Below are 11,861 nucleotides of genomic sequence, written 5' to 3'. Positions count from 1 at the left end.
TACTGAGGGTGCACTGGACGCCCTCATCCAGATCATCGATAAAGATATTAAAGAGGACCGGCCCCAGTACCGAGCCCTGGGGGACACCACTAGTGACCGGCCTCCAACCAGATTTGACTCCATTCACCACAACTCTCTGGGCCCGGCCATCCAGCCAGTTTCTAACCCAGCGAAGCGTACGCCAGTCCAAGCCCCGAGCAGCCAGTTTCTTGAGGAGAATGTTGTGGGGAACTGCGTCAAAAAGCCAATTTGTCACAGCATACCAAACAGATTACTTGTGCCTGCTGTCTGTGCCATCCTCAAAATCAGTAGTTGTAGTACACATATTTTTATCTCCAGATGTGGATGTGAATGGCATGCCCACAAGGCAGAAGTCTTTACAAAACCTAGCACTTATACCCTTCAGGACAATGGAAGCAGCACAGAGCCGTTTTACCACCTGAAGCCTGTGGAGATGAGGCCTACAGGTGAATGACTGACTTACAGAGATTCAGGTGGATGTACACATCACCACATGTGTTTGCCTCTCCTCATTAAGGTCAGGGGGAGTGGCTCGGGTATCTGCCTTGTTCAGAAACAGTTTAACAGGATCAGTGAGACAAATAAACATCTTGCTGCCACAAAAAGGGAGTTGCATCACTCCTTTGCCCACACCTCCCTTGTGGCTACATGTAACAGACCTAGTTTAGAGAGTCCAGCCTTTGCTTGACTCTTTGTTGTGCCAGCTCAACTCATGGATCTGGTAGCACTTTTCCTTTGACCAGTGCCAGAGCTAATGCAGGTGTAGGGGAGGGATTCCTTCAGCAGCAAGCCAACTGACAGATCTACTCAGGTTAATTATCAAACTAATGCCAGGGAAAGAGAGTGGCAACCATATACATGTCCCTCACTGTTGAGGAAGTAGGAAATGTCCCCCTGCAGTTTGTAGGGTCACACTACCGCAGTTCTTCTCCAAAACGTGGCCAGATCAGGTTTCCTTTGATCTGTAAGAATAGGGTGGGTGGATCAGCAAAGGAAAAAAAAAAAAGTGTTCTTTGGTTACGGAATGACAAAATTTGGGGTGTGTTTATCCTCCTAGTGACTGTGAAAGGTGGGGCAGAAGGGACAGGGTACCACCCAGGTTTCCTTGCCTCCTGTACTGCCATGAGGTGATCACAGCCTGTGGCTGTGAGGAGAGGAGCACAGAGGGGCCTTTGTCTGCCATGACCTTGGCAGGTAACCGAGCTCTGTTCCTCCTTTTGGGGCTGTGACAGGAGGGGGGACAGTGTACAGGACAGGCAGGAGAGGACAGGAGTGTCTCTGAGGGATGGGGCACCAAGGAGCCCATGTGCAGCACACCTTCTGTGGATGGGGGGGGGGGGGGGGGTGGCTTTGGCCAAAAAGGGCATGGTTTGTGACACGTTCATTTCTTCCAGAAGTGGAAAAAACACGTAAAGCACACGGTATTTTCCTCATTGTGGCAGAGAGGAAAATGTGGGTCAAGCGCCAGGGCAGCCAGGCGAGATGTCAATTGTGAGGGCAGCGCGGGGCTCGGCCAGGGCCCACCCAGGCGGTGGAGGGACAAAGGGCCACGGTGCTGTGGGAGGGAGGCCCGGGAAGGAGGAGGCGGAGGCGGGGGAGAGGAAGGCGGGGGCGCTGCCCGCAGCCAGCACAGCCGGCCCGGGCCGGTTCGAGCCGGTCTGAGCCGGTTGTGGCTCCGCAAGGAGACTGCAGCTGCGGAGGCTGCCGCTTGCATCAGGGCGAGCGGCACTCTTCGGACTGGATTCCTCCGAGCCTTCGGAGCGGAGCTCCGCGCGAAGGTGGCCCCGCGCGGCTGCTGCCGGCAGACACAATACGGCCCGGCCCGGCCCGGCTCTGCCGCAGCGCGGAGCCGGAGCCGCCTGCATGCGGGGATCCGCTCCTGGCTTTGCGTGTCGCCCCGCGCGGCCGCAGGCTGCCGGAGGGGCAGGGAGGCCCCGGTGTCGGGTTTCAGCGGAGTCCTGTGGCTGCTGGGGGCGGGGAGGGGAAGGGAGGGGAGCGGCGGCGAGGGGGCGCCTCAGGGCCGGGCCGGGCAAAGCCAGGCCAGGCAAAGCCAGGCTAGGCTAGGCTGGCCTGAGGGCCGCTGGGAGGGCAGCGTGCGGCTTTCACCGGCCATGGAGCTCCAGCTGCCCCTCACACGGCCACCCCAAGTCCCGGGGTGCCCCTGTCGGGCATCGGTTGGCAGGACGGGTGCTGCTGAGGTGGCGCGGGGCAGGAAGCCTCTTGTGGTGTGTGGAGAAGGGAGCTAGGTTTTCCCAGTGGTCCTTTAAACTCAAGCTTTTTTGGACTTACCTAGAATCTTTGAAATGACTTTCACACCACGTCTGATTGGTGGTTTGTTTGTGTGTGTGTTTCTTTTGCACCTTATTTGTGCATATGCAAATACTGCATTTGATCTGCTGTGGTCGCATTCAAAGTACAAAAAATCATCCAAACCCTTTTGTACGGGAAGTGACAATCTCCCTTGGAACACGTTTGCCTTTTTTTTTTTCCTCCCCAGCTGATAAAATCTCATTATTAAAGTGCCCGTCACTGCAGCACGGAGGAACAGGCATCCAGACTCCTGACTTTCTTTGCGAAATGCTTTCACACTTTAATGCTTTACTTAATAGAAGACCGTTCTTTTCACTTCCCCAGCCTAAAGTACCATTTTATTACATCGTGTTTTCTAGAACAGGTATTAGTGGCTGTCTGTAGCATAGTAAGTCAACCTACTTTTAACAAATGTTATACTTTTCATCTGTACATTACCTGCACGGAGATCTGCAGTATCTCTGAACATACACAATTTCTGGTCTTAATATTACTTTATCCTTTCTGTCACATCCAGTTGTTAACAGGAACATAAACTGGCCTATGGTGTTTCAGCCTAAGGGCTAACTCAGTCATAATACTGAATTAGTAAAAGAACAGCCTTGTCCCCTCCCTTTCTATTAGATTAGATCTCTCCATGTGTCTTTAATCTCCTCATATGTGTTTGATTTACTTCTAGTTTCAGTCTTTCATCTCGCTGTCTTAGATTATGTTACATCATTCTCTGGATAACCCTGATAAATGGGGGCCACTCCCTGTCTGTCATCAAGAGTTTTTCTTTCTTTTTTGCCCCTCAGGGCATACCAACATGTCACTTTTTCACCATTGGTACAAATTTGTGAGAGGTGGGAATGGCGGTGCAGGAAAGGTGTTCCCTTGTTTAGCTATCTGACCCATTTAAAGTACAGTCTTAAAGTCTCACAATAAAAATCCTCGTGGCTGCCCAGATTTTGCCTGCAGCAGTATTCTTGCATGTCTTATCAGAAGTAGAGCTGCTCTGATAACTCTAAAGCAGTCACAGGAGATAATCTAGTTCAGAAAGAACCTAAACGTGTAGGAAGAGATAGGAGCTGTATTTTGCTCTTTGGAAGCCCAAAGGAGTCAGCATATGTCAATATGGACAAATTATATTTTTAGAAGCACTAAATATGGACAGAGTTCACTGGACCAGATGTGTTTGTGTCACAGCTCAATATCTTTAGTACTTGGAGTACAAGATGTGTCAGTTGCTCAGATCCTTATTCCCTTCCAAGGAGATCTACAAATAAATGCAGCTGTTAGCAGGTATTCTTTCTCCTTGACGTGAAAGATAATGAAGCAAGAGAGCTCCTTTACATTGGTTGCTACAGTGCAGTTACCTCTGGTTGGTTGGGTGAGCCACTTCTGCTGCACTCCTCTTGTATCATCTGTATCATCAAAGGGTGGGGATGGGTCCCATGCTGTACTGTAGAATTAAAACTATATTGAAATGCATGGGATGATTTATCCTCCTAGTACTCTCCAGTTCTTCTGGAGCTGCCTCTTCTGTTGTCGTTTGTTTTCTTATTACAAAAGAATAGAACTCTTGCCATGGGGTGTTATTTTGTGTATCATCAGAGGGGGGGAAAAAAAAAAGACAAAAAAATGTTTCTGTTCCTTTAGTTCATGGTTGTTGTGTCTTGACATACTTTTGGAACAGAGAAAATCAGACCTGATTATCTATGACACAGATGCAGGAGCTGTAAATTTGTTGCAGCCAGATTTTTTAACCCATGTTTACTTGAGAATTGTGACTTGACGAACAAGGTGGTTTATAGAAAGCATGCGTCTCCTAAACAGTGGTGAATATGAGGTGTTTCATTCAGAGTTGCTTTGTTAATTTTGTCATACTTTAAACTTATTTTGTTTTTACAAGTAAAAAAAAAAATCCTGAATTATAAAACAGCATCTTTCTCTCATCTTCTATACCAAATGTCTCCCCCAGTGCGTTCATTCAATATAACATTTTGGAGTTCCAGTGAGATATTCATATCTGGAAGATTGCACATGAGATATTATAACTGAGGCAATCATTAAGTAGATTATTTTAGTCATTCACATATTTTAGATGTCTTGTTTAACACATTGCAAAGGAAGCATATGTTCTTGCACTTTGAAGAAAGAACATAGTATCACCTCTGTCACAGATCCTTTTATAGGGTAGGCATGAGAAAGTTTGTTCATGTTAGCATGAGAATAGCACTAAGTGACTTGCTGATGGTCATGGTAAGTCAGGTCATACTGAGTCATACACAGAAAGTCAGTCATCTGATGGTTAACCACTAGACTGTACTGCTCAAATTACTGGGGTTTACATTTTTTAATGAAATAGAGTTGCAATTCTTTATTCACCTATCTGCAAAAGGCATTTAAAACAATGTAGGATGCTCTGTGAAATATTCCTCTTTCATGGCTTTTATGTACCGTTTCCTAGGCAACAACAATGAATATGGGTCCTGACAGAGAAAGGAAAGAGAAACACTGCCTTTTTAGCATAAATACTACCTGTACAAACATATTGCAAGCAGTTGCTTGGTATATTTGAACACTATAAATGGAATTTGTTGGTTTAGTCTTCATTTTATCTGATATTTTGAATGGCCTATAGAACTGGAGGCCTAACAAGTTTGTGACCCCAGATCTTGAGGTATCTTCTTTCTTGTTGCTGGAATGGGTTTTTAAACCTAATGTCTTGACCATTCTCCAATTTGTGTAATTAGGTTTCATAGAATCATAGAATATCCCGAGTTAGAAGGGACCCACAAGGATCATCAAGTCCAACTCCTGGCACCACACAGGTCTACCCAGAAAATCAGACCATATGACTAAGAGCATAGACCAAACACTTAAATTCCGACAGGCTTGGTACCGTGACTACGTCCCTGGGTAGCCTGTTCCAGTGCACAACAACCCTCTCAGTGAAGAACCTCTTCCTGATATCCAGCCTGACCCTCCCTTGTCACAGCTTAACACCATTCCCTCAGGTCCTATCACTGGTCATTAAAGAGAATAGATAGGCACCTGCCCCTCCACTCCCCCTTGTGAGTGAGGAAGCTGTAGACCGCAATGAGGTCCCCCCTCAGCCTCCTCTTTCCAGGCTGAACAGGCCAAGTAACCTCAGCTGCTCCTCGTATGTCTTCCCCTCTAGGTCCTTCACCAAAGGTTTGGTCAGCTCAAGATTCCTCTTGCCTGCCTTAAGCCACTGTGTTGTGTTCTACACCATGTATGTGCAGTATTACAAAGATAAAATATTCCTTCAAACCTGGCTGAATTTTAACCATGCAGACAGAGCTCTTTGGGGTAACCTGAGGTGACTATCCCCACACTCATTCGTTCCTTTTTATAGCAGGAAAAAATAAAAATTAAAAAAAAAAATGCGTAGACTGCCCTCTCTGGAGGTTTGCCTCCCTCAGTTATCTTCAATTTTCCTTCTTTGGTGACTGTCAAAACAGATTATCTGGAAACTCGAAATACTTGGCCTCACAAAAGTAGCATATATGTTGACAGCAGAATGTTAAAATGTGTGACTCTCTTTCAAATTATCAGTCAAACCTGCCTAAGGCTAGTCTGCCTAACATGAGTTGCCTTTCCTCAAACATACATTTTATAGTTGCTGTATTTCTCTTGTACTTCTAAGCAGAAGGATCTTTGGGGTGTAAAGCCTTCTCATTGAGCAGCCCTTTCAGTTATGCCTCAACAGATGCCCTATTGGTAGAAAATAAGCTCAAAATATGTAACAGCAAAGCAGAAACAAAAGTGTATAGTTAAGTTTTTACTAACAGTAATGGAACTAAGATTCTGAAGAAGCCATAAATAAAATGGAATTAAGGAAGGGAAGTTTGGTACACACACATTATACCTGAATATTTCTGGTTACAAATACAAAAAGGAAGAAATCAAATAAAACCATCAAATACTATAGAAGTATATAGCTTACCATGGTTCCAGCTAATATATTAATTTTTACTTTTAAAGGCAATTCATGGTCATTATTGTCCACACAGCTGTGTATATGCATTCAGCTTCTCCCAACAAATCTGCATCTTCTTCTGCCAACAAATCTATACCTATAATATGGAAAACAATGAATAACAAAATCTTTTTTTTTTTTTCTAGAAAATAAAAGTTTTATTTGTATGGGTGATTCTATCTTATAACTAGGACTTAAGATCACAACCTGTTATTATAGTTGACCACACTTCCTATGGTAAAACCCACTGCCAGTTGCAAAAACCTCCACTAAGTATTAACTATTAAGGCTAAAACCTTTTGGCGATGTGTCTGGCAATGTGTGTGTGCGTGTATTTCATTTGATTACATTTTGATTTATTTGGAAAATAGCAGTAATAAAAAAAATCTATTTCCAAGAATGAGGTCAAGCAAAAAGAAAAGACGGTTTTTCTCCATTTAGAAATTTTAGGAAACTTTAGGAACCTCCAAAGTAACTTGACATTTTGGAGAGAAATGATGTCTGTGCTGAGCTTGTGCTTTTTAGTATTCCTGTGAAACTCCACAAAGATGTGGCAAGCTAAGGCCCTTTCAAATAATATAGGATGTTCATGCTTTCAGCAGGCATCCTAATTTTTATTATCATCATGATAATCATAATGCCATCTAGCTGTCACTCTTAACCAAGATTCCACCATGTACATTGTAAAGACACAGAACTCCAAAGCAGTCCTTGCCTCAGAAATGTTCCGAAGAGGTTACACGATGCTGGACCGCAGATGGATGTGGACAGGCTGGTAAAGGAGTTAAGGCATAAGGAGTTAATGAACTGACACTGGTCAGTGGGATAATCAGTGGTCTCAGCACACCCATTTATTAGCCACTGTCACATTTCTGGCATCCACATTAGGCATGCTACAGCCAAGGATGGAGCACGGTCTCTTGTTGTAGCTCTGAGCTGTTTGTGGGTTGGACTGTGGCCAGGTAAAAGGACTAAAACCACAACGCCTGTTTCAGTTACTCTACCCCATCGATGCCCAAGCAGCAAAAAGTGAGGACATAATTTAAATAGAAAAAGGGCAAAAACTAGATATGGGAGGTGGAAGGTAATGTGAGGCACGGGAAGAGGCAGAAATATGACTGGGACAGCAGATATAGAAAATAGAACCAGAGACTGTGATTAAATATGGAAGTCAGACTGGCTGATTGAGAAAATTGGGTAGAGAATTGAGGAAGAAGTGGAGTCTGTGAAGTGATGAGCTGTTGGGTCTAGAACAAGTGATACAGGCTATTAAATCATTTGTCAGGGATCTTGGAAGAGAGTGGAGCTGTCCTGGGAGGAAAATGGTAGAAATTTGGATAAGCTAGGCAAGAAAGTATGGGGTAGAAATTGAGGTAAGAGAGACCATGGGTTTGGGAGTCAAGTTGGAAAAACTGAAGCAGAAAGGGTCAATTTCAAAAGAAACAGGCAGAGGAGCTTAAGACTGATCTACCAGATTTCTATTTCAGGTCTGAAATAAACTTGTGAATTTTGAATCACCCCTGTCCTCTGACGGAAGCAAATAGTAGCATGGCACTCTGCATAGTGGATGAAAACATGCTACATCACTTACTTCTCTGTGAGTACAAGTTGCAAAAGTCTGTAATTCAGTCTTGTCTGAGACCAGTGTCAAACTGACATCATGTGATTGAATTGCTAAGGAAGAATAAGAAAATAGGTCTATTTTTGTTCTTTTTTTTCTGTTAAAATTACTCATAAAAATCTTAGTTAAAACCATCAGGCTGTGAAGTCAAATATTCAAAAATACCAGAATGAAGGTTCCCTGCACAACTCCAGTTAATCCCTTACTTTGAGTAAGTATTATGGTCATTCACAAGATCTTTGTCCCTTTCAGTGTACAGTGCTGTAGGAATGAATCAAGATAATACAATAACAGAAACATCCACAGAACCCTTATGTCTATTGCTGGAACTAGAAGTTGTACAGTAACTCACCATTGTAGTCTGAATATTGCTCACTTTTTTAACAGTTTACACCTCTGAGAAGTCTCTAGACTTGTTATTAAGTTACACCTTGGCTAATAGCTTTTGTTGTTATTAATTGTAAACAAACCTGATTCATGCTTGTGGTGTTTGGTCAGCTTCTAATTTATTGGTAATACAAAGGAATATGAACTCTTTTTTTTTTTTTTCCATTTCTTTATGACATCTGAAGAGTGCATTGTTTTTCTTTCTTTGAGGGCATATTGATCCTGGCTGGTCACTGCTTGTTTGACATTTTCTTTGATTCCTCTTACGAATTCAACAAGGTTTCCTCATTTAGGAGATGCTTTGTGTCCTGTTAGTGTTGAGGTTAAAATACAGACAACAGGGATTTCTGGGATGAGCAATTGCTTATTTGTTTGTTATTATGTTTTCTTCATTTTCTATTGCAATTTATAGATAAAAACCTATGTTAAAACTTTACATGGAATTCATTGATTTTAGTGTGGCTTTCTTTAATAGCTAGGGTAGAAACACTTTCACTTATTCTCTTGCTTTACAGACTTCTAATTACCACTCTTTGGAAAAGGGAGGGCAATGTCTTATGGGATAAGGGGGACCAGAATTGGTCTGGCTTCAGGGCAAGTTTACCATTTCTTCAAAGTTCTCCACATTTTTGAGAGCAAGACAGATTGTTCTCCATTTTGGGTTCTTGGGTTCTTCCACAGCAATGAGAACCTTGGAAAATAATTTATTTAGAGAGTTAAATAGCTTTCTTTCCTCCTGGTAAGGAAGAGAAAGAGAAAGAGAAGGAGAAAGAGAAGGAGTAGGAGAAGGAGAAAGAGAAAGAGAAGGAGAAGGAGAAAGAGAAGGAGGAGAAAGAGAAAGAGAAAGAGAAAGAAAGAAAGAGAAAGAGAAAGAGAAAGAGAAGGAGAAAGAGAAAGAGAAAGAGAGAGAGAGGAGAGGAGAGGAGAGGAGAGGAGAGGAGAGGAGAGGAGAGGAGAGGAGAGGAGAGGAGAGGAGAGGAGAGGAGAGGAGAGGAGAAGAAAAGATTAATTAATTTTGCTTACAGTATTTCAAAATGCTTTCCATCTGGGATTAAACATGGAAATTTCTTAAGGCTTAATGTGGAAAACTTAAACACACAAATGCTTCACAAACTCCCATGAATAAAAAGTTGTTGTAAGTCAAACTATTCTGAATCTTCAGTTATAATACGCTCTCAATGCCTGCTATGATACAAGTAATCATAACTAATGAATAATGGAGACTCACAAGAAATAAGTTTTAAAGGCAACGCTTTATGTTTTTTTTTTCTCCAGAGCTCCCATGCTATAAAACTCCCATTAATGTTATCTAAGTTGTAGTTATTGACACCAGGATAGAGTTTTTGGAGAGGCTTAGGGAATCAGTAACCTCCTGTTCAACCACATAACTTGCAGTTGGCATAGCCTGGTGGTTCCTCTTATACACCCAAGAGGTGGAAGACTGAGATGCTGCACGAGTTGCTGCACCTAATTCATTAATATCATGGCCACGCCCAGCCCTGAGCTGAAAAGAAAATGAAAAATGTCTTGAGAAAGGTTGGAGAAGGTTAGCTATCAAGAACTCCCTCTCTGCAGATTTTGTAATAAAGATTTTACATTAGGAAACATGTTTACACATCTCAATAGTTTTAAATGGCTGCATAGTCGTGAATACAAGTATTTTAGTGTCTTAAGTATTTTGGTGAATCAGAACTTAACAGAAACAGGGTAAGAGGAGCAGAACAGGAAAATGAAACTACTATCAGTTTCATTTCTTGCAGAGTGTAATCGTCACATTAGATGAGTCAAGGACAGGTACTGTGAGATAGCACCAGAAGAGAAGTAAGTATGGTGAAGATAATGGGAAGAAAGTAAGGGATGGAAAAATTATACAAGACATGAAAGGGGAAAGCATTGTAGACTAAAGAAATACAAAAAGCGATGAAGGAAAGTCTGACTGCAGAGGAAAGGAATAAAATGGGAAGGAGAATAAATGAAGGGCAACACCAAAAGAAAACCTAGGAATTAATGACAAAGTAGATTTGCATTCTCTTTCCTTCCAGAAGTCCTTCAGAGGTCAAAATATCTCCGTGGACCTCAGTATCAGGTCTATTTTTTTTTCTCCCAGCTTTATCTTCTAAGTGATATAAAGTCTTGTTTGGTATACTGTAGCTTACAGGTATATATACTTAGAGGTATACTCTAAGTTCACATGCAGCACAAAAATGATGTACCTTGGTACAGCAGTGCAGACCATGGCTTATAAGCATCCAAGTTTACAGTTCCTTGAGCTATGGAATGGCCAAGTAATTGTGATGCATTTGGTCATTAAAATGTAAGGGTTTTGTCACAGCGCAAGGATAAGATTATTAATGTGATATTCTGGAAAAAAAAAAAAAGTCTAAAGGATATTCTATTGACTGGACAACAGCGTTAGTTATATTTTTTATAAATGCAGTTTTCTGATTTCTGTAGTTTACACGTGTGTATGTGTCATGAATGTGCTCTGTAACACTTCTTTTCCTGAACTGGACTAAGGAACGTTCAGCATTAATTTTCCATTACGACAATCTCCCCTCAATTAAGCACCAACTACACCATTTCAGCTAGGATGAGAAGTTTGTGGTCCTTCATAAGTATCTCTATATTATTACTACTTCGGCTGTACTACAGCACTGGATAATATAGAATGATCTCCACCATACATATACATATCTTTGAAAAAAAAAAAAAACCAGGCAAATATGAGACCAGTATGAGCGGAAGACGTTTTGCTGGCAGCTTTTTTTTTTGCTTTTTTTTTCCAGGATGGTTTATCCTGAGGGGAAAAAAAAAAAAAAAAAAAAGAGAGAGAGAGAGAGAGAAGTGAGGTAAAAAGGATTTTTGTTCTAGCTCTCAGAAAAGACCAAAATCTCTAGGATAAAGCGGTGCCTGAAAGGAGCTTGGAAATGTAAGCAAAAAAGAAGTGTCTCCTTTTATTAGGTTCCTGCTGATTTCAGACAATATCATTGTGTGCAATCTTTCTGAAGAACTGGAATTGTTCAAAGAGCCTCATGCCTCCACTGTCTTTTTGAACCTACTAAAAGTAATTCAGAGTTTCCCTATTAAAGCAGTAACTTGGGTTAGCATATAAGATATGCTACAAGTTCTGGATCATACATCGCACCACATTCATATTGTATTTGCCTTTGCCAGAAACAGGGTATATATATCCTTAAATGACATGCTTATTTTTTAGCAGTGCCTCTTGTCAGAGCAATTTGTTTGTTAGTACTAGCTATTTCTAGTTTTTCTCTCATTGTTTGTGGGTACTTTTTCTTTAACTCTGAGGATTCACAAATCGTTCATTGTTTGACAGCACAGAGATTAAACTCACGGAATGTCAGCAAAGGTGTGTAAAAAACCTTTTCCTAGGGTGAGAGAAAAAATGCTGAAAGTTCATGAGACACTGCTGCAGAATTTAAAATAACGCTAATTTATGTCTAACTGATGAGCATATATTGTAGATCCAATATTGTCTTAATGTATTTTGAGCAGGACATATATTTTCAAGCA

General features: G+C 41.9%; 1 long non-coding RNA gene across 8 annotated transcripts in view; it reads left to right on the top strand.

The window, feature by feature from the left end:
- Positions 1-696: 696 nt before the first annotated feature.
- LOC308200526 overlaps positions 697-11,861 on the top strand; it is a 31,876-nt gene continuing 20,711 nt past the window's right edge. For 4 of the 8 annotated variants that reach the window (XR_013955666.1, XR_013955667.1, XR_013955668.1 and 1 more), the window contains exon 1: positions 697-1,215. This is a non-coding gene — a long non-coding RNA (uncharacterized lncRNA). Of the gene's footprint in view, positions 7,917-11,861 lie in introns of all 8 variants that reach the window. The other 4 variants (XR_013955670.1, XR_013955671.1, XR_013955672.1 and 1 more) reach the window with 4 other exon arrangements.

This window comes from Anser brachyrhynchus, assembly GCF_964034855.1.
Source record: "Anser brachyrhynchus genome assembly, chromosome: 1".
In the NCBI taxonomy this organism is placed as follows: Eukaryota; Metazoa; Chordata; class Aves; order Anseriformes; family Anatidae; genus Anser; species Anser brachyrhynchus.
This window is presented reverse-complemented; position numbering and strand designations above follow the sequence as displayed.